Here is a 19539-nt window from a genome sequence, read left to right as displayed (position 1 = left end):
GGCGGTAGCGGAGATGAGACGTCTGTGTCAGTACATTGTTAGCAGTATCAGGGCGGAGTATTGTGGGAGGGATATGAGATGCTGATTATTGTAGTTGGGAGAGGGAATAGAGCAGTGTTTCCCAACCACGGTGCCTCCAGCTGTTGCAAAACTACAACTCCCAACATGCCCAGACAGCCAAGTGTATAGTTACCCTAGTGCAGTGTTTCCCAACCAGTGTGGCTCCAGCTGTTGCAAAACTTCAACTCCCAGCATGCCCGGACAGCCTTTGGCCAGTGTTTCCCAACCAGTGTGCCTCCAGCTGTTGCAAAATTTCAACTCCCAGCATGCCGGACAGCCTTTGGCCAGTGTTTCCCAACCAGTTTGCCTCCAGCTGTTGCAAAACTTCAACTCCCAGCATGCCCGGACAGACTTTGGCCAGTGTTTCCCAACCAGTGTGCCTCCAGCTGTTGCAAAATTTCAACTCCCAGCATGCCGGACAGCCTTTGGCCAGTGTTTCCCAACCAGTTTGCCTCCAGCTGTTGCAAAACTTCAACTCCCAGCATGCCCGGACAGCCTTTGGCCAGTGTTTCCCAACCAGTGTGCCTCCAGCTGTTGCAAAACTTCAACTCCCAGCATGCCGGACAGCCTTTGGCCAGTGTTTCCCAACCAGTGTGCCTCCAGCTGTTGCAAAACTTCAACTCCCAGCATGCCCGGACAGCCATTGGCCAGTGTTTCCCAACCAGTGTGCCTCCAGCTGTTGCAAAACTTCAACTCCCAGCATGCCCGGACAGCCTTTGGCCAGTGTTTCCCAACCAGTGTGCCGCCAGCTGTTGCAAAACAACAACTCCCAGCATGCCCGGACAGCCATTGGCCAGTGTTTCCCAACCAGTGTGCCTCCAGCTGTTGCAAAACTTCAACTCCCAGCATGCCCGGACAGCCTTTGGCCAGTGTTTCCCAACCAGTGTGCCTCCAGCTGTTGCAAAACTTCAACTTCCAGCATGCCCGGACAGCCTTTGGCCAGTGTTTCCCAACCAGTGTGCCTCCAGCTGTTGCAAAACTTCAACTCCCAGCATGCCCGGACAGCCTTTGGCCAGTGTTTCCCAACCAGTGTGCCTCCAGCTGTTGCAAAACTTCAACTCCCAGCATGCCCGGACAGCGTTTGGCCAATGTTTCCCAACCAGTGTGCCTCCAGCTGTTGCAAAACTTCAACTCCCAGCATGCCCAGACAGCCTTTGGCCAATGTTTCCCAACCAGTGTGCCTCCAGCTGTTGCAGAACTTCAACTCCCAGCATGCCCGGACAGCCTTTGGCCAGTGTTTCCCAACCAGTGTGCCGCCAGCTGTTGCAAAACAACAACTCCCAGCATGCCCAGACAGCCATTGGCTGTCCGGGCATGCTGGGAGTTGTAGTTTTGCAACATCTGGAGGCACCCTTGTTGGGAAACACTGGAATAGAGGGATTTTGTTCAGGAGAGGTGAGGTGAGGTGGGTGAGGGATTCCAGAGATAAGCGGCGTGACCGTACAATTCCTGGAATTCTTCAGCACCTGACAGCCTGGAGCATGCAGGTGTGTCTGCGCTGAAACCTGATAGCGGGGGAAAACGCCGCCTTTTCAATCAGAGCCGCAAGTGAACGGATTATTCCCATTATCAATACTGGCATCAAAGTAAGCGCCAGCCATTTGTTATAGAAAAAACAGCCGCGCTCCACCTGCCAAAAAGTGAATCTCAATATTAAAGCAGCAGATTTTCAGATCCGTCTGCCCGCGTGCCAGTAATTCGCTCAGACGGCGAATCGTTATCTTAGTCTGTAACATTGGCAACGAAGAACGTCTTTATCCGCCATAATATCAATAGGTGCAACAGGAAGCGGCGCGCGCCCGCCGACAGATACCGAACTCCTCGGAATAAATTCCGGAGACGACGGAAAAACATTTACATGTTGGAAAATGCAGGAGACGATAATATTTACAAGTGTTTTATTCACATGCTGTGTGTTCATTATTATTTGGGGTTTGTTTTTGTTTTTTTCTTCATTTATCTATTTATTTTTATTTAAAAAAAATGTGCATCATTTTTTGCTTTGTTTCTTGTATATTATGCATTGTTATTTTATTTATTTTCTTTAAATATTTGTACGAAAAAAAATAAACAAATCTCAATGACAATTTTTTTTCTAAATTATTTCTGATCTATATATATATATTTTTTTATTTTATTTATTTATTTATTTTTTTATTTTTTTATTTTTAAAAACATAAAAGAAAATTTAAAAAAAAATTCCACTTACACTGTAAAATCCCCACCGGAAAATGCAGCAGAAACTCTGCGCACACACAGTGTGGAGATCTCGCACAGATGGCAAATTTTTCTATGGTGGACTTCGGCGCAGATTTTGTAAATTTTATTGAAGTGAAGGAATAAATTATTTAAAAATAACACACTTTTAAATACAACGAAATAACAGATTTTGCTTCAAATCCTTTCTAATTAGTTAAAAAAATAAAATAAAATCATAGTAATTATAATTTCCCCACGGTTTTTGCCGCCATTTTTGGTGATAAACCCCCCCACCCCCCAAAAAACTAGAAATTATATAAATATTTTTTGTGCATATAAATAAAACTTAAATTCCAACAGACAACACAATAAAATGCAATGTGCAAACAATGCCTAGGCCAGTGTTTCCCAACCAGGGTTCCTCCAGCTGTTGCAAAACTACAACCCCCAGCATGCCCGGACAGCCAAAGGCTGTCCGGACATGCTGGGAGTTGTAGTTTTGCAACAGCTGGAGGTGCACTGGTTGGGAAACACTGGCCTATTGGCTGTCTGGGCATGCTGGGAGTTGTAGTTTTGCAACAGCTGGAGGTGCACTGGTTGGGAAACACTGGCCTGTTGGCTGTCTGGGCATGCAGGGAGTTGTAGTTTAGCAACAGCTGGAGGTGCACTGGTTGGGAAACACTGGCCTATTGGCTGTCTGGGCATGCTGGGAGTTGTAGTTTAGCAACAGCTGGAGGAGCACTGGTTGGGAAACACTGGCCTATTGGCTGTCTGGGCATGCTGGGATTTGTAGTTTTGCAACAGCTGGAGGTGCACTGGTTGTTAAACACTGGTCTATTGGCTGTCTGGGCATGCTGGGAGTTGTAGTTTTGCAACAGCTGGAGACACCCTGGTTGGGAAACACTGAAGAAAGGGCTCATTTACACTACAGAATTGCCGGCACCCAATTGTAGGCGGAGATTAAATCTGGAGCCGGCGCCAATAAAACAAGACAACGCGATAGAACCGATCGGAAATGCGTCGTCTCAAAAAGACAGCAATGCATTTCAGAGAGGATTCTGCAGAAAGAATGAACATATCCGGGGTCCGGAATTTTGGCGGCAAAAGATCCGTAGCGTAAATGTTGCGGCAGAATCCCTTCCCAACAAATGGGAGGCTGCCGCACCGGATTCTGGAGTTCTGCTTGGAAATCCGTAGCGTGAATGGGCCCTTATGCCGTCATATCCTATCGCAATATTCCACCGTCTCCTATCTGGCTATCCCCATTGAGAAATAAGTAGAATAGTGACCCTGTGGTGCACGGCGCGGCGCTGTAAGACGCAGATACCACGTCCCAGCTTTGAAAATATTTCTCATTCTTCTGCCAAGGCAAAAAGAAATAAAAAAAATCCACAAATCCCGATATCCGGCCTCCTGCCAGGAGCAGGATTTAGTTTGTTCCTCCATTTACAAGCAAAAAGCTGAAGTTCAGCCAAAAACAGGGAAAAAACTGCAAGGACGTACCTGAAGAGCGAGACTGACGTGTGCGAGGCCGGACGGCTTCCAAGACTCCGCCGCCGTCTCCTCCGCTCACTTCACCCAGGAAATTCCCTGTAATTGTCGCTCCGCAACTTCACAAAGATCCCAAAACAAAGGAGGAAATAAGAGTCACCTTCCAAGTGTCCATCCCCTGCCCCGGAGTCACAGATGTTACTGATGCCTCAGATAGGGGAACGTTCGCTCCTCAGGCCGACCCCGAGCGAGAACATCAGGAAATTCACCTCTTCCTATTAGTTTACGAGCTCCGGCCAAGTTGTCGTCAGGAATTATCCGTGAGATTCATCAGATCCTACAAATTCCCACATGTACTGGACGAGGCAGAGAAATTCCTAATATAATCCAGTTACGATGTATCCAAAAAGTCTTCAATTGACTATAGGTGTAATGTTACGACTCAAAGGTATAAGGCAGTGTTTCCCATTCAGGGTGCCTCCAGCTGTTGAAAAACTACAACTCTCAGTATGTCCGGACAGCTTTCAGCTGAAGTAAAGTTAAAGGGTCACTCCACATCCCAGCGGGCGGAACATTGAGTTCCGAGAGCTTCCGTGTTCACACCCGCCCCCTCATGACGACACGGCCTGCCCCCTCAATGAAAGTCTATGGGAAGGGGGCGCGACGGTCGTCACGCCCCCTTCCCATAGACTTTCATTGAGGGGGCAATGAAAGTCTATAGGAATGCGCCCCCTTCCCATAGACTTGCATTGACGCGCCCCCTTCCCATAGACTTGCATTGACGTTCCAATGCGCCCCCTTCCCATAGACTTGTATTGATGCGCCGACGCGCCCCCTTCTCATAGACTTGCATTGACGTTCCAATGCGCCCCCTTCCCATAGACTTGCATTGACGCGCCCCCTTCCCATAGACTTGCATTGACGTTCCAACGCGCCCCCTTCCCATAGACTTGTATTGATGCGCCGATGCGCCCCCTTCCCATAGACTTGCATTGACGCGCCCCCTTCCCATAGACTTGCATTGACGTTCCAATGCGCCCCCTTCCCATAGACTTGTATTAATGCGCCGACGCGCCCTATTCTCATAGACTTGCATTGAGGGGGCAAAATGTGACGTCACATGATGGGGTGTGACGTCACACGAGGGGGGCGGGTGTGAACACGGAAGCCCGCACACAGCGTTCGGAACTCAATGTTCCGGGCACTGGGTAGCGGAGTAACCCTTTAAAGTGGTTTCCCTAACCTGGCATTTGAGGTATTCCTTGCCCGACTCTTGCCAATCAAGGGCATTCACAGAGTTGTTCCTAAGTATTGAGGATATGTTATAGCTAAAACGTAACTTTTCTTAGGATAAAATATATGGACCCAACATTTTTTTCACAATCAAACAAAAGGAAAGGTTCTAAAAAAAACACCCTGTGCCACCTACACCACCAAGTATTGATGTGATGCAAAGACCTCTAGAAGATGGAAGGGAACAACGTATGGTCCATTGTAACCAGTGGGGGGTAAAAACTCCCCCTGTAAGGCCCTACTCTCACATTATTAATTCCCTTCTTGGCAAGTGTTACTCGCCCTAAAAAGGGCGGCCCCACATAGGAACCTCTCCGTATTTCCCCCTACAAACACTGCCTTTTCCCAGGGTTTTTAGGTGGAAATAGGGAGAGGTTCCTGCATGGGGCCGGCCTTTTTAGGGCGAGTAACACTTGCCAAGAAGGGAATTAATAATGTGAGAGTAGGGCCTTACAGGGGAAGTTTTACCCCCACTGGTTACATTGGACCATACGTTGTTCCCTTCCACATTTTAGAGGTCTTTGCATCACATCAATACTTGGTGGTGTTGGTGGCACAGGGTGTTTTTTGGACACCTTTGCTTTGGTTTGTATAAAAAAAAATGTGGGTCCATATATTTTATCCTAAGATTATTATTAAAAGTTACGTTTTACGTCATGCATATCCTCAATACTTACTTGTGCACATCAATAGTTTTACAAAAAAAGACCGTTTTCTTCTGCCTACCTGCCTCAGCTCCTGCCTGATGCCACAAATCTGATGCCGTGTTCTCCTTTTTTCACCCACCTTTGTCACCAGGTACTGGTATTGCCACGCACCGCCCCACTATGTCACCAGGTCACTTTCAGGACTCCTGATGCTGCTGATGCCACCTCCAGGCTGTCTCATTCTGCCACCATGTGTTCTCTTTATGGTGATGCCAGCTCCAGGCTGTCTCATTCTGCTACCATGTGTTCTCTTTATGCTGCTGCCACCTCCAGACTGTCTCATTCTGCAACTATATGGCCTTCTCATGCTTCCGCCACATCCAGGCTGTGTCATTCAGCCGCTATATGGTCTCCTCATGCTTCCACCACCTCCAGGCTGTGTTACTGTACTGCCATGTGGTCTCCTCATGTTGCTGGCACATTAAATAAACATTTTTAGGTTCATCTATTTGAAATCTTCAATTTAAATGTTAAAGAATATCTTTAATCTTTTCAATTGTAAAGTCCTACGGTTTTGTCAGGCTGTTGCCACCACCACGCTTTGTCATTCAGGCACTATATGTTCTCCTCATGCTTCTGCCACCTCCACGCTGTGTCATTCAGCCACTATATGGTCTCCTCATGCTGCCAACACCTCCACGCTGTGTCATTCAGCCACTATATGGTCTCCTCATGCTGCCAACACCTCCACGCTGTGTCATTCAGCCACTATATGGTCTGCTCTAACCCAGCACACACCATATGCGCGTTACAGCAAGGCAAAGTGTTCTACACCAATATTGAGGCTCTCTGTAGGCCAGAAATAGCCATTTTTAGTACAGATTTGCTGTGAATAAATTCGGACCGAACCAAATTTTTTCGGAAAATTCGGCGTATCAGACAAATTGATTTTTTTCTAAAATTCGCTCATCTCTAGGAGGGAGCAATGGAAAGTGGTGCTAGGGTGGACAGAGCTAAGATTTAAAGGGGTACTGCGGAGGGGAATTTTTTTTTCAAATCAACTGGGGACAGAAAGTGAAGCAGATTTGTAAATGACTTCCATATAAAAATCTTAATCGTTCCAAGACTTATCAGCTGCTGTATGCCCCACAGGAAGTTCTTTTCTTTTTGAATTTCCTTTCTGTCTGACCACAATGCACTCTGCTGACACCTCTGTCCATGTCAGGAACTGTACAGAGCAAGAGAGGTTTGTTATGGGGATTTGTTCCTGCTCTGGACATTGGACAGAGGTGTCAGCAGAGAGCACTGTGCTCAGACTGGAAAGAACTACACAACTTCCTCAGGAGCATACGGCAGCTGATAAGTACTGGAAGGATTAAGATTTTTAAATAGAAGTACTTTACAAATCTGTATAATTTCTGGCACCATTTGATTGGAAGACACTTTTTAGAGTACCCCTTTAAGCTGGCTAGAACTCAGTTGTGAGCAGAGACAGCAGATAGGCAGGGATTCAGCATTATGGGGGCAAGGAGAGTGAGACTACATGGCAGGGTTTTGTGGCAGGAGAACAGGGCAAGCTCCTAAATTAATTAAAACTCCCGACCAGATTCCTGAATTAATTTAGACTTCAGTCTAGACTACAAAATTTCGTCAGTCCCACAACTAAACCCCTAAATTAATTCAAATCTGAGACCTCTTAAAGGGTACCTTTCATCAAAAAAACTTTTGATATATTATAGATTAATATATGCAGAATAACTTTCCAATTGCATGTAATTGAAAAATATGCTTCTTTCTATATAATTTTCCACTTTGAAAAAAATGACCACAAGGGGTCTCCCTACCAGTCCTGGCTACAAGCCTTTTATTAGATTTCAGACTCATGCTGGAGTCCTAAATCTGAGACTGCATCCAGGACACAGACAAGCTCAGCACTGCTCCCTGGCAGGGAGCAGTGCTGAGCTTGTCTCTGTCCCGGCTGCAGTCTGAGATTTAGGACTCCAGCATGAGTCTGAAATCTATAAAAAGGGCTTGCGGCCCAAGACTGGTAGGGAGACCCCTAGTGGTCATTTTTTCAAAGTGGAAAATTAAATAGAAAGAAGCATATTTTTTAATCACATGCAATTGGAAAGTTATTCTGCATACATTAATCTATAATATATCAAAATATATTTTGATGAAAGGCACCCTTTAATTAATCCCCCCTTAATACATTATACAGCCATCTATATAGCTGTATAATGAATACCATGAAAAGAGTGATACTTATCATCTCGTCAATGTTCCTGGCCTCTTCTCTTGTAACCCCACCTCTAGCGATAATGTGACAAGGGGGCGGAGCTACACAAGAAAAGCCCCTGGACCAGCGACTAGATGGTATTTTTAATTTTTCTTTTCAAATTATACAAACTTTTTGCGATGACATATGAAGTTTTTATTCAAAAGAAACAAGTGGACATTATTCGTGTTTATGCCAGAAAATGTCTTTTTGTAAAAAATTTTTAGAAGTATTAAAATATGTAAGCGGCCGCGGCGATCAATCACACCGGTGGGTGACAAAAGGAATGCCGAGCGGGTGTCTACCATGTTACCCGCTATTAGTCAGACTCGGCTCGGCTCTGTTGTGGCTGTGACTCAAAAGCATTTTTCTTCTACGATCATCAGATTCAGTCGACTGCGGTTAAAGCTGCGAGACTTCGCGGCCTTCGTTGGTTTTGATCCTGTCGGAGAATATAGCGCCGGAGGCCAAATTCCCTCCCAGGACCTTCTAACAATCCGATTACGGTCAGAAATTCTTAGTGTTTTTCTTCTACAGCTGAGATGTCGTTACTTGTTATCTGTACAGGACGATGCGTTCAGTGATACATTCTAAAAGAACAGACGACCGGCAGGTCATGTGATCTACGATGGGGTTGTGTCTTTTATGTTGGGGTCTGTGGGGATTTTGTTTGTTTTTTTCTTGTTGTTTTTGACTTTTATCCATACGAAATCGTGAGACCCTCCTAATGACGAAACACAAATTGTACCAACTATTAACTATCTCTGTGCAGCACCCGGCGTTTATTTAGAACACTGGGTGCGGGCGGCAGGGGTCGTGACGTCGTGGCCACACCCTCTTGCGGTCACGCCACGCCCCCTCAATGCAAGTCTATGGGAGGGGACGTGGCAGTCGCCACGCCCCCTCCTATAGACTTGCATTGAGGGGGCATGGCTTTAACAATAAATGACAGTAGAAGCCCTGCTTTGTGACTGTGTCACTGTCTCAGATGGCAGTTGCTGCCGTTTGCCCGTGTCTACTGAGCTAATCTCCTACAGCACGTATATAGAAGACAGATATTTTGTTGTCTTCCTCTATTTAGCGATGTCTTCTTCCTCTTTATATAGGACGAGTCTCCACCAGTGTTGGACTCCATTAGAGATGAGCGAACTTACAGTAAATTTGATTCGTCACGAACTTCTCGGCTCGGCAGTTGATGACTTTTCCTGCATAAATTAGTTCAGCTTTCCGGTGCTCCCGTGGGCTGGAAAAGGTGGATACAGTCCTAGGAGACTCTTTCCTAGGACTGTATCCACCTTTTCCAGCCCACCGGAGCACCTGAAAGCTGAACTAATTTATGCAGGATAAGACATCAACTGCCGAGCCGAGAAGTTCGTGACGAATCGAATTTACTGTAAGTTCGCTCATCTCTAGACTCCATAGCTGCTTGCATCTAATGAGGCTTATCACTTCAATAATTTTTTGGTTCTCACTGAAGACCCCTATAGTAGACCAGATGGGAATGTGACCCCTTCATGTAAGAGACTCCGATAAGACATTATATGACAAATCAACATAGTAAGAAAATCCTCGTTCTCTATGCAAATAACATTCAATTAAAGGGGTACTCCGATGAAAAACATTTTCTTTTTAAATCAACTGGTGCCAGAAAGTTAAACAGATTTGTAAATCACTTCTATATAAATATCTTAATCCTTCCAGTACTTATCAGCTGCTGTATGCTCCAGAGGAAGTTGTGTAGTTCTTTCCAGTCTGACCACAGTGCTCTCTGCTGACACCTCTGTCTGTGTCAGGAACTGTCCAGAGTACAAGCAAATCCCCATAGCAAACCTCTCCTGCTCTGGACAGTTCCTGGCACGGACAGAGGTGTCAGCAGAGAGCACTGTGGTCAGACAGGAAAGAAATTTACAAAGAAAAGAACTTCCTGTGGAGCATACAGCAGCTAAGTACTGGAAGGGTTAAGATTTTTAAATTAAAGTAATTTACAAATCTGTCTAACTTTCTGGCACCAGTTGAGTTAAAAAAAAGTTTTCACTGGAGTACCCCTTTAACAAGAGGACGACGGTTAGTCAACCCTGCCAAGAATGGAGGAGCCTGAGAAATTTGTCTTGAGAGGAAAGACCCTACAACATCATGATCCACTTGCAAAGAAGAGCGCCCCCCATTGTTAATCATTCCTCTGTCAGAGCTCAACGTGAAGTGGGACTTTTTTTTATTTATTTTTTTACCCATTTCATATTGAAAAGTTATATTTTTTACTTTGCATGCTAAAATTGTCTTTTTATATTTTAATATAAAAGGAGTACTCTGTCTCGGCCTGATGATTGGCTTAAAAGATTTGAAACAGCTGGAGGCACACTGGTTGGGAAACGCTGACCTACAGTATATAATTTGGCTGAACTCCACCATCATATGAGAGGAAATGAGTTGGGATGTTTTTTTTTTTTTGTTTTTTTTCAATTACTTGGGAGTTGTAGTTTTACAAATGCTTTTTAGCTGGAAATCCATTTTTCAACTTCGTGTTCTGTATTGGGTTAAAGCAGTGTTTCCCAACCAGGGTGTCTTCAGCTGTTGCAAAACTACAACTCCCAGCATGCCCGGACAGCCTTCGGACAGTGTTTCCTAACCAGTGTGCTTCCAGCTGTTACAAAGCTATAACTCCCAGCATGCCCAGACAGCCTTCGGACAGTGTTTTCCAACCAGTGTGCCTCCAGCTGCTGCAAAACTACAACTCCCAGCATGCCCTGATAGCCTTTGGCCAGTGTTTCCCAACAAGTGTGCCTCCAACTGTTGCAAAACTACAACTGCCAGCATGCCCGGATAGCCTATGGCCAGTGTTTTTCAACCAGTGTGCCTCCAGCTGTTGCAAAACTACAACTCCCAGCATGCACGGACAGCCGTTGGCTGTCCGGGCATGCTGGGAGTTGTTGTTTTGCAACAGCTGGAGGAACACTCGTTAAGAAACACTGGCCAAAGGCTGTCCGGGCATGCTGAAAATTGTAGTTTTGCAACAACTGGAGGGCCACAGTTAGTAGACTACTGTCTTATTACTAGGAGTACAGTACCCTTATGTCAGGTCTGGGGGTACCCAACAGCACCCCAGGCATCTCCGAGGGGCAATTATGTAATAAAGGAGGCCCCACTTTGTCTAACTGTCTAGATGATATTGCCCCTGGCATCTAGGGGGCTAAATGGCTGGGACTGGAGTCATCTCCGATCCTGGCCGCTCCATATACAGCCGCACCGTTACATTTGGAGCAGGCTCAGCTCCAGAGCCTGCTCCATATTCCCAAACATGACATAAGATACGGCAGCAGCAGATACCGTGACATCACGACCGCAGCAGGTGACCTTAACCCGTGTCATTACTATAATGTTACCATTTCCTAATATACATTTCGTAAAGTCAGGGACACCTCTCGGGGGCCATCCAGTGTTTTCCTCCTGTTTTTTTTTTTTTTTTTCGAGATCTGAGCTGAATTTAATAATTGATGAAAGAAAAGAAAACAACTTTACCACAGTTTCCAGAGTTCAGTTCAGGTCGCTGCATTCGGGAAGCGAAAAGGCAAGAAAGGGATGAAGAGTCTCGGTGTAGGAAGATCGCAACAATACGAGAAGACTGGGGGAACTCCGGCCAAACATGAAGCTTTGGCTCCCGCTCTATCTGCTCCTTAGGCTCCATTCACATCTGGGATCACTTACATGCCGGGCAAGCACAATGCCCAACAGACCCCATTGGCTTTATTGGGAACCGTCAAGTTCCCATTATGGTACCTGGAACTTTACTTGACAAACTGGTCGTGCATGCTGGGATTTTTGTCAGAATCTGATGTGAAGCCATATCTGAAAAATGTTCAGGTGTGCAGTGATACAGTATGGTGTCTACATTGTCGCAACTCGTGGCAGAATATCTCAATGACACTAATTTTCCCACACCTGCAGGTGTATTAGGCTCCACCCACTTGTCGGTAACCCTTTGTTAAAGTTATGTGACATTTAAAGGGATACTCCACAGGGAAAAACAATAATTAAATGTGCCAGAAAGTTATACATATTTGTAAATTACTTCTATTTAAAAATCTTATTCCTTCCAGTACCTATCAGCTGCTGTACGCTCCACAGGAGGTTGTGTAGTTCTTTCCGGTCTGACGACAGAGCTCTCTGCTGATATCTCTGTCCATGTCAGGAACTGTCCATAACAGGATAGGTTTGCTATGTGGACAGAGGTGGCAGCAGAGAGCGCTGGGGTCAGACTGCAAAGAACTACACAACTTCCCCTGGAGCATACAGCAGCTGATAAGTACTGTAAGGTTTAAGATTTTTACAAAGAAGTCATTTATAAATCTGTATAACTTTCTGGCGCCATTTGATTTTAAATTTTTTTGTGTCCCCCGGAGTACCCCTTTTAGCTCAGATTTAGAAATTTGTAGCAGGTGCTAAAGATAGAAATTTCTTCAGCAGGGCAAATACGGTATTACATGGTGGATTGTGTAGGTTACTCTTAAGATGGCCATATACGTTTCATTATTGTAGCTGTTTTCAGTTGACCCAGTCAACCGTCGATTGTGTATAGAGGCCTCACAACTCTTCTCCCGACATATGATGTCAGTGGAGAGAAGGATTGGGCATGTTAGATAAAAACAGGCCTGATTATTTTGCCCTTAAGGCAGGGATTAGGTTTTAGTATCTGCTGTATTCATTCTCTGTCTGCTCCTGCACCTATGGTATTGCTCAGCAAAAGGTAGCATGCTGTAACCACCCCTCATTCTCCCTAATGTTCCTGTAAAGAAATATATGTATATGTCTTTATGTAAGGAATATGGTAATGTAGCTGCAGGGGCTGGTCTGAAGTGGTGACATAATGTATGGGGTGGGGCTAAAGCTTAAAGACAATATCCAGCCACGCCTCCTGAGACAGCAGAGGATGATGCATCGTATCTGGAGAGCAGGGGAGCTGCTGAAACAACATCAAATAAGAGGACTACATAACTTGCTGTCAGGAGAGTGGAAGGAACCAGGAAGCTGCTGAGACAATACCACACTGACAATGAGAACACTACACAACTTCCTGTCAGGAGAGAGGGAGGAGTCAGGGAGCTGCTAAGACAACATTCCATTGACAATAAGAGGACTACACAATTTCCTGTAGAAGAGAGGGAGGAGCCAGGGGCTCATGAGACAACATCACACCGACAATGAGAGGACTACACAACCTCCTGTCAGGGGTGAGTAGATAGATAGCTAGTAGAATTTGTAATAACACTATACTAGTAAGTTGTATATCTGAGGCTGATAGTGTTAAATACAACATTCTGATCAAATAATGTCTTATATCTCAGGACTAAATACAGTGACCCCCCTGACCTACGATGGCCCCGACATACGATCATTTCAGCATACGATCACTCTCAGAGGCCATCGCATGGTGAAGGCAGCATCAACATACGATGCTTTTGTATGTCGGGGCCATCGCATAAACGGCTATCCGGCAGCGCAGACTGCTTCAGCTGCCACCAGATAGCCGATTACGGTGCCCCGTGTGGTCCGCTGGTGATCACTTACCTGTCCTCTGGGCTCCGGTGCGTTCTCTTCGGGATCCTCTGCATCGTTGGCGCTCTCATTCGTCGTCATCACGTCGCTGCGCACGCCGTCCCGTCATTCAATAGGAGCGGCGTGCGTAGCGACGTGATGGCGGCGACGGAAAGAGCGAGGATGCCGGGGAAGCAGAGGCCTTGCCGGAGCGTTGGGGACACCCCTGGGACACGGCGTCAGCGATGGACGGCGACATCCCGGGCAGCGGTGACGGGCGGTGACGGTCCGGAGCGGCGGGGACAGGCGAGTACAACCTCCAATACCAGTGGTCTTCAACCTGCGGACCTCCAGATGTTGCAAAACTACAACTCCCAGCATGCCCGGACAGCCAACGGCTGTCCGGGCATGCCTGGTGTTGTAGTTTTGCAACATTTGGAGGTCCGCAGGTTGTAGACCACTGTCCTATACTTTACATTGCACGGATCCCTCAACAAGCGATGGTTTCAACAAACGATGGTCCATTTGGAACGGATTACCGTCATATGTTGAGGGACCACTGTATTAAATATTCCAGGCAATATCTCAGCCTCATGTGAATGGCCACTTCCCATTATCCTTATGTGACACCAAGATTTTTGCTCAGCTTAATAAATGCACAGATGTTCTCCGTGAGGTTCTCGGCTCCGGTTCCCATGACAGACCAGGTGGTGACCCCCGTGTCACGTCAGCGTAGAACAATATGTTGTGACTTCACCCATCTGACAACTTCCTCTCAAACACAACGCGCTCAGAGGTCATGTGAGCAAAGAAGACGAGACACGTGAAAAGTTTTATGAAGACCTCCGAATGCAGAGCGCCAGGAAAAGTGCTGCAGGTGCGGAGCGTCATGAACAGTGCTGCAGGTGCGGAGCGTCATGAACAGTGCTGCAGGTACAGAGCGCCAGGAAAAGTGCTGCAGGTGCGGAGCGTCATGAACAGTGCTGCAGGTACGGAGCGTCATGAACAGTGCTGCAGGTACGGAGCGTCATGAACAGTGCTGCAGGTGCGGAGCGTCATGAACAGTGCTGCAGGTGTGGAGCGTCATGAACAGTGCTGCAGGTGCGGAGCGTCATGAACAGTGCTGCAGGTGTGGAGCGTCATGAACAGTGCTGCAGGTGCGGAGCGTCATGAACAGTGCTGCAGGTGCGGAGCGTCATGAACAGTGCTGCAGGTGCGGAGCGTCATGAACAGTGCTGCAGGTACGGAGCGCCAGGAAAAGTGCTGCAGGTGCGGAGCGTCATGAACAGTGCTGCAGGTACGGAGCGTCATGAACAGTGCTGCAGGTGTGGAGTGTCATGAACAGTGCTGCAGGTGCGGAGCATCATGAACAGTGCTGCAGGTACGGAGCGCCAGGAAAAGTGCTGCAGGTGCGGAGCGTCATGAACAGTGCTGCAGATACGGAGCGTCATGAACAGTGCTGCAGGTGCGGAGCGTCATGAACAGTGCTGCAGGTACGGAGCGTCATGAACAGTGCTGCAGGTGTGGAGCGTCATGAACAGTGCTGCAGGTGTGGAGCGTCATGAACAGTGCTGCAGGTGTGGAGCGTCATGAACAGTGCTGCAGGTGCGGAGCGTCATGAACAGTGCTGCAGGTGTGGAGCGTCATGAACAGTGCTGCAGGTACGGAGCGTCATGAACAGTGCTGCAGGTGTGGAGCGTCATGAACAGTGCTGCAGGTACGGAGCGTCATGAACAGTGCTGCAGGTACGGAGCGTCATGAACAGTGCTGCAGGCGCGGAGCGTCATGAACAGTGCTGCAGGTACGGAGCGTCATCAGACTGTTGAGACCCAATTAGCTCCTAGCAGGCTATAACTACCCCTCCCCCTTATTACAATAATTAATTAAATAATAACTGACACAACAACAATTTAACTTTTCCGTGGGTGGGGATCGGCCACAGCTTTATTTATAAAATTACTTATATAAATAACAATTTAACTGTAACAAAGACACCGATTGGCTTCTTGCCAACCCGAGAGGTGCTGCCACACCGTCCTGTGTGGAGGTCTACCCCGGGTTGACCCCGCTTTCACCGTCTTCTTACCGCCAAGCTGTGACTTACAATAAACAGACATACAAAAAGGGAGGGATGGAGGGCAAAACTCCGGGTCCTGGGCAGATTGAGGGGGGGAAGGGAGGCACCACAGATATAAATACCCAGGGGAGGGCTCCTGAAAGCCCGGGAAACTATTAAGCCCCTGATTGGTGCACTCCTTCCCCCCCACCCATGGGACATACCATTATATTTACCCACAAGTTTAACAGGCGGGGGAGGGGGCTAAAAAACCTTGCCTGTACATTTCTTAACCCCTTAACTGCTCACCAGTCAGGGGGCAAGCTAGTTATGCACAGCTTGCCCCTCCAAGAGTGCTGCAGATGCGGAGCGTCATGGACAGTGCTGCAGGTGCGGAGCGTCATGAACAGTGCTGCAGGTGCGGAGCGTCATGAACAGTGCTGCAGGTGTGAAGCGTCATGAACAGTGCTGCAGGTATGGAGCGCCAGGAAAAGTGCTGCAGGTGCGGAGTGTCATGAACAGTGCTGCAGGTGCGGAGCGTCATGAACAGTGCTGCAGGTGCGGAGCGTCATGAACAGTGCTGCAGGTGCGGAGCGTCATGAACAGTGCTGCAGGTACGGAGCGTCATGAACAGTGCTGCAGGTGCGGAGCGTCATGAACAGTGCTGCAGGTGAGGAGCGTCATGAACAGTGCTGCAGGTGCGGAGCGTCATGAACAGTGCTGCAGGTGCGGAGCGTCATGAACAGTGCTGCAGGTACGGAGCGTCATGAACAGTGCTGCAGGTATGGAGCGCCAGGAAAAGTGCTGCAGGGGCGGAGTGTCATGAACAGTGCTGCAGGTACGGAGCGTCATGAACAGTGCTGCAGGTGAGGAGCGTCATGAACAGTGCTGCAGGTGAGGAGCGTCATGAACAGTGCTGCAGGTGAGGAGCGTCATGAACAGTGCTGCAGGTACGGAGCGTCATGAACAGTGCTGCAGGTGCGGAGCGTCATGACCAGTGCTGCAGGTACGGAGCGTCATGAACAGTGCTGCAGGTATGGAGCGCCAGGAAAAGTGCTGCAGGGGCGGAGCGTCATGACCAGTGCTGCAGGTGCGGAGCGTCATGAACAGTGCTGCAGGTACGGAGCGTCATGAACAGTGCTGCAGGTGCGGAGCGTCATGAACAGTGCTGCAGGTGCGGAGCGTCATGAACAGTGCTGCAGGTACGGAGCGTCATGAACAGTGCTGCAGGTATGGAGCGCCAGGAAAAGTGCTGCAGGGGCGGAGCGTCATGAACAGTGCTGCAGGTACGGAGCGTCATGAACAGTGCTGCAGGTGAGGAGCGTCATGAACAGTGCTGCAGGTACGGAGCGTCATGAACAGTGCTGCAGGCGCGGAGCGTCATGAACAGTGCTGCAGGTACGGAGCGTCATGAACAGTGCTGCAGGCGCGGAGCGTCATGAACAGTGCTGCAGGTGCGGAGCGCTGAGTGATGAGAAGACCTGGAGGACGGATCTGTGGGGCATCCAGAAAATTGTTAGGAAATTCTTGTCAAGTCTTTGATCCCATCCGCTGCTGTTCTAGCCCCAAATGTACCAAGGAAATCATCTCTTTTTACTAGGACAGTTTTATCTAGATGAATTATTATTATTAAAGGGGTTCTCTGACCAATAGAACTTATCTTCTATACACAAGATAAGGAATAATTGTTGGAGAAGGGCGGATGACTGCTGCTCCTCTCTACCTGGACACTCGGACCCTACTGAAGTTATGTCCCGTATTTTACTCCAGAGCTGTACTCACTATTCTGCTGGTGAGGTCACTGTGTATATACATTACTTATCCTGTACTGATCCTGAGTTATATCCTGTATTATACCCCAGAGCTGTACTCACTATTCTGCTGGTGGGGTCACTGTGTACATACATTACATTACTTATCCTGTACTGATCCTGAGTTATATCCTGTATTATACTCCAGAGCTGCGCTCACTATTCTGCTGGTGGGGTCACTGTGTACATACATTAAATTACTTATCCTGTACTGATCCTGAGTTATATCCTGTATTATACTCCAGAGCTGCGCTCACTATTCTGCTGGTGGGGTCACTGTGTACATACATGATTTATCCTATAGTTCTATCATTTCTGTTTACAGATTTATTCTATATAGAGGTGACATATATTTGGGGTCTCGCTGTAGGGCGCCATTATGTTGGGGTCTCTCAATCATTCACACATGTGACATAATCTTCAGTCTATGATGTCATCAGGTTGTGGTCAGGTCTGGCGCAGGTATTTTCGGCATTGCAGGCGCAGGATCAGGGTGTCAGCCATCATGTTCTCCGTCGCCTGCACAGATGGCCGCCAGGCGCTGTCTCACATCTCTATCCCTCTGTATTAGACACAATTTAGCGCGGTCTCTTATTCAGGTTATAGTCTCTTTAAACCACTTCTGTGTGAAACTGGAGCCAGCGTGAATCTTGGCCATCGCACCAAATGAGAGAACACGATGGACGGCAGATTACAACGAGTGCGCACAACACCTGGGGCCGCAGGAAATACGGCGAAAAAATGGTGTGAAATAAATAATAGCGGAATGAGAGAGAAATAAAATGAGAAGGATTTCCTCCCCGTGACAGGACACGAAATCCGACAATTAATCAGACAATGCGCCAAATCCCAGAGCCAGGACCACGAGGGGGGGAACCGGGTCCTGCCAACTGGTCACAACAGTGCCAGGAAATACATATACAGCCATGATACACATGACATATAAGGGGCAGTTATATTGTTCTGCATATGGGGCGGTAAAAGGGGGAAGTCACAAAGGGCAGATTGTTTAGGAAGCTTCCACATCTTAAAATTGTTCCAACAAATGTAACGTTTAGGAGACGTCATATTGATTTCTGCAAATCCCATCAAGAGTAATTGACAGTATTATAGTAGTTATATTCTTGTATATAGGAGGCAGTATTATAGTAGTTATATTCTTGTATATAGGAGCAGTATTATAGTAGTTATATTCTTGTATATAGGAGGCAGTATTATAGTAGTTATATTCTTGTATATAGGAGCAGTATTATAGTAGTTATATTCTTGTATATAGGAGGCAGTATTATAGTAGTTATATTCTTGTATATAGGAGGCAGTATTATAGTAGTTATATTCTTGTATATAGGAGGCAGTATTATAGTAGTTATATTCTTGTATATAGGGGGCAGTATTATAGTAGTTATATTCTTGTATATAGGGGCAGTATTATAGTAGTTATATTCTTGTATATAGGAGCAGTATTATAGTAGTTATATTCTTGCATATAGGAGCAGTATTATAGTAGTTATATTCCTGTATATAGGAGGCGGTATTATAGTAGTTATATTCTTGTATATAGGAGGCAGTATTATAGTAGTTATATTCTTGTATATAGGGGGCAGTATTATAGTAGTTATATTCTTGTATATAGGAGGCAGTATTATAGTAGTTATATTCTTGTATATAGGGGGCAGTATTATAGTAGTTATATTCTTGTATATAGGGGCAGTATTATAGTAGTTATATTCTTGTATATAGGAGCAGTATTATAGTAGTTATATTCTTGTATATAGGAGGCAGTATTATAGTAGTTATATTCTTGTATATAGGAGCAGTATTATAGTAGTTATATTCTTGTATATAGGAGCAGTATTATAGTAGTTATATTATTATACATAGGGGCAGTAGTATAGAGATATTTTTGTCTACAGAAGGCTCACGTAATACAGAATGGTGCTTAGATATTTTGCTCTACCCCTCGTTACTCAGCAGGGGGCAACATCGAGCCCAGGAGAAAATGATTATAACAACTGTTCTGTAAGTGAAACATGAAAAGAGTTACAATTATAATGTATCACTGTCATTGCAACATTTTGATCTTACATTCATTGTATGTTATTCTTTCATGATTATTATGATGTATTATTATTTAACACAGTATATAATATTATCAACCCAGCTGCTCCTTTTCTT

General features: G+C 46.5%; 1 protein-coding gene across 1 annotated transcript in view; it reads right to left on the bottom strand.

Moving 5' to 3' along the window:
* LOC130283435 (FRAS1-related extracellular matrix protein 1-like) overlaps positions 1 to 3875 on the bottom strand; it is a gene marked incomplete in the record, with an annotated part of 184651 nt that extends 180776 nt beyond the window's left edge. Inside the window, 1 exon segment of the mRNA XM_056532930.1 lies at positions 3763 to 3875.
* Positions 3876 to 19539: the final 15664 nt, after the last annotated feature.

Source organism: Hyla sarda, chromosome 7 (assembly GCF_029499605.1).
Source record: "Hyla sarda isolate aHylSar1 chromosome 7, aHylSar1.hap1, whole genome shotgun sequence".
Taxonomy (NCBI): domain Eukaryota; kingdom Metazoa; phylum Chordata; class Amphibia; order Anura; family Hylidae; genus Hyla; species Hyla sarda.
Note: the sequence above shows the minus strand (reverse complement) of the source record. Positions and strands in the feature narration are given on the sequence as shown.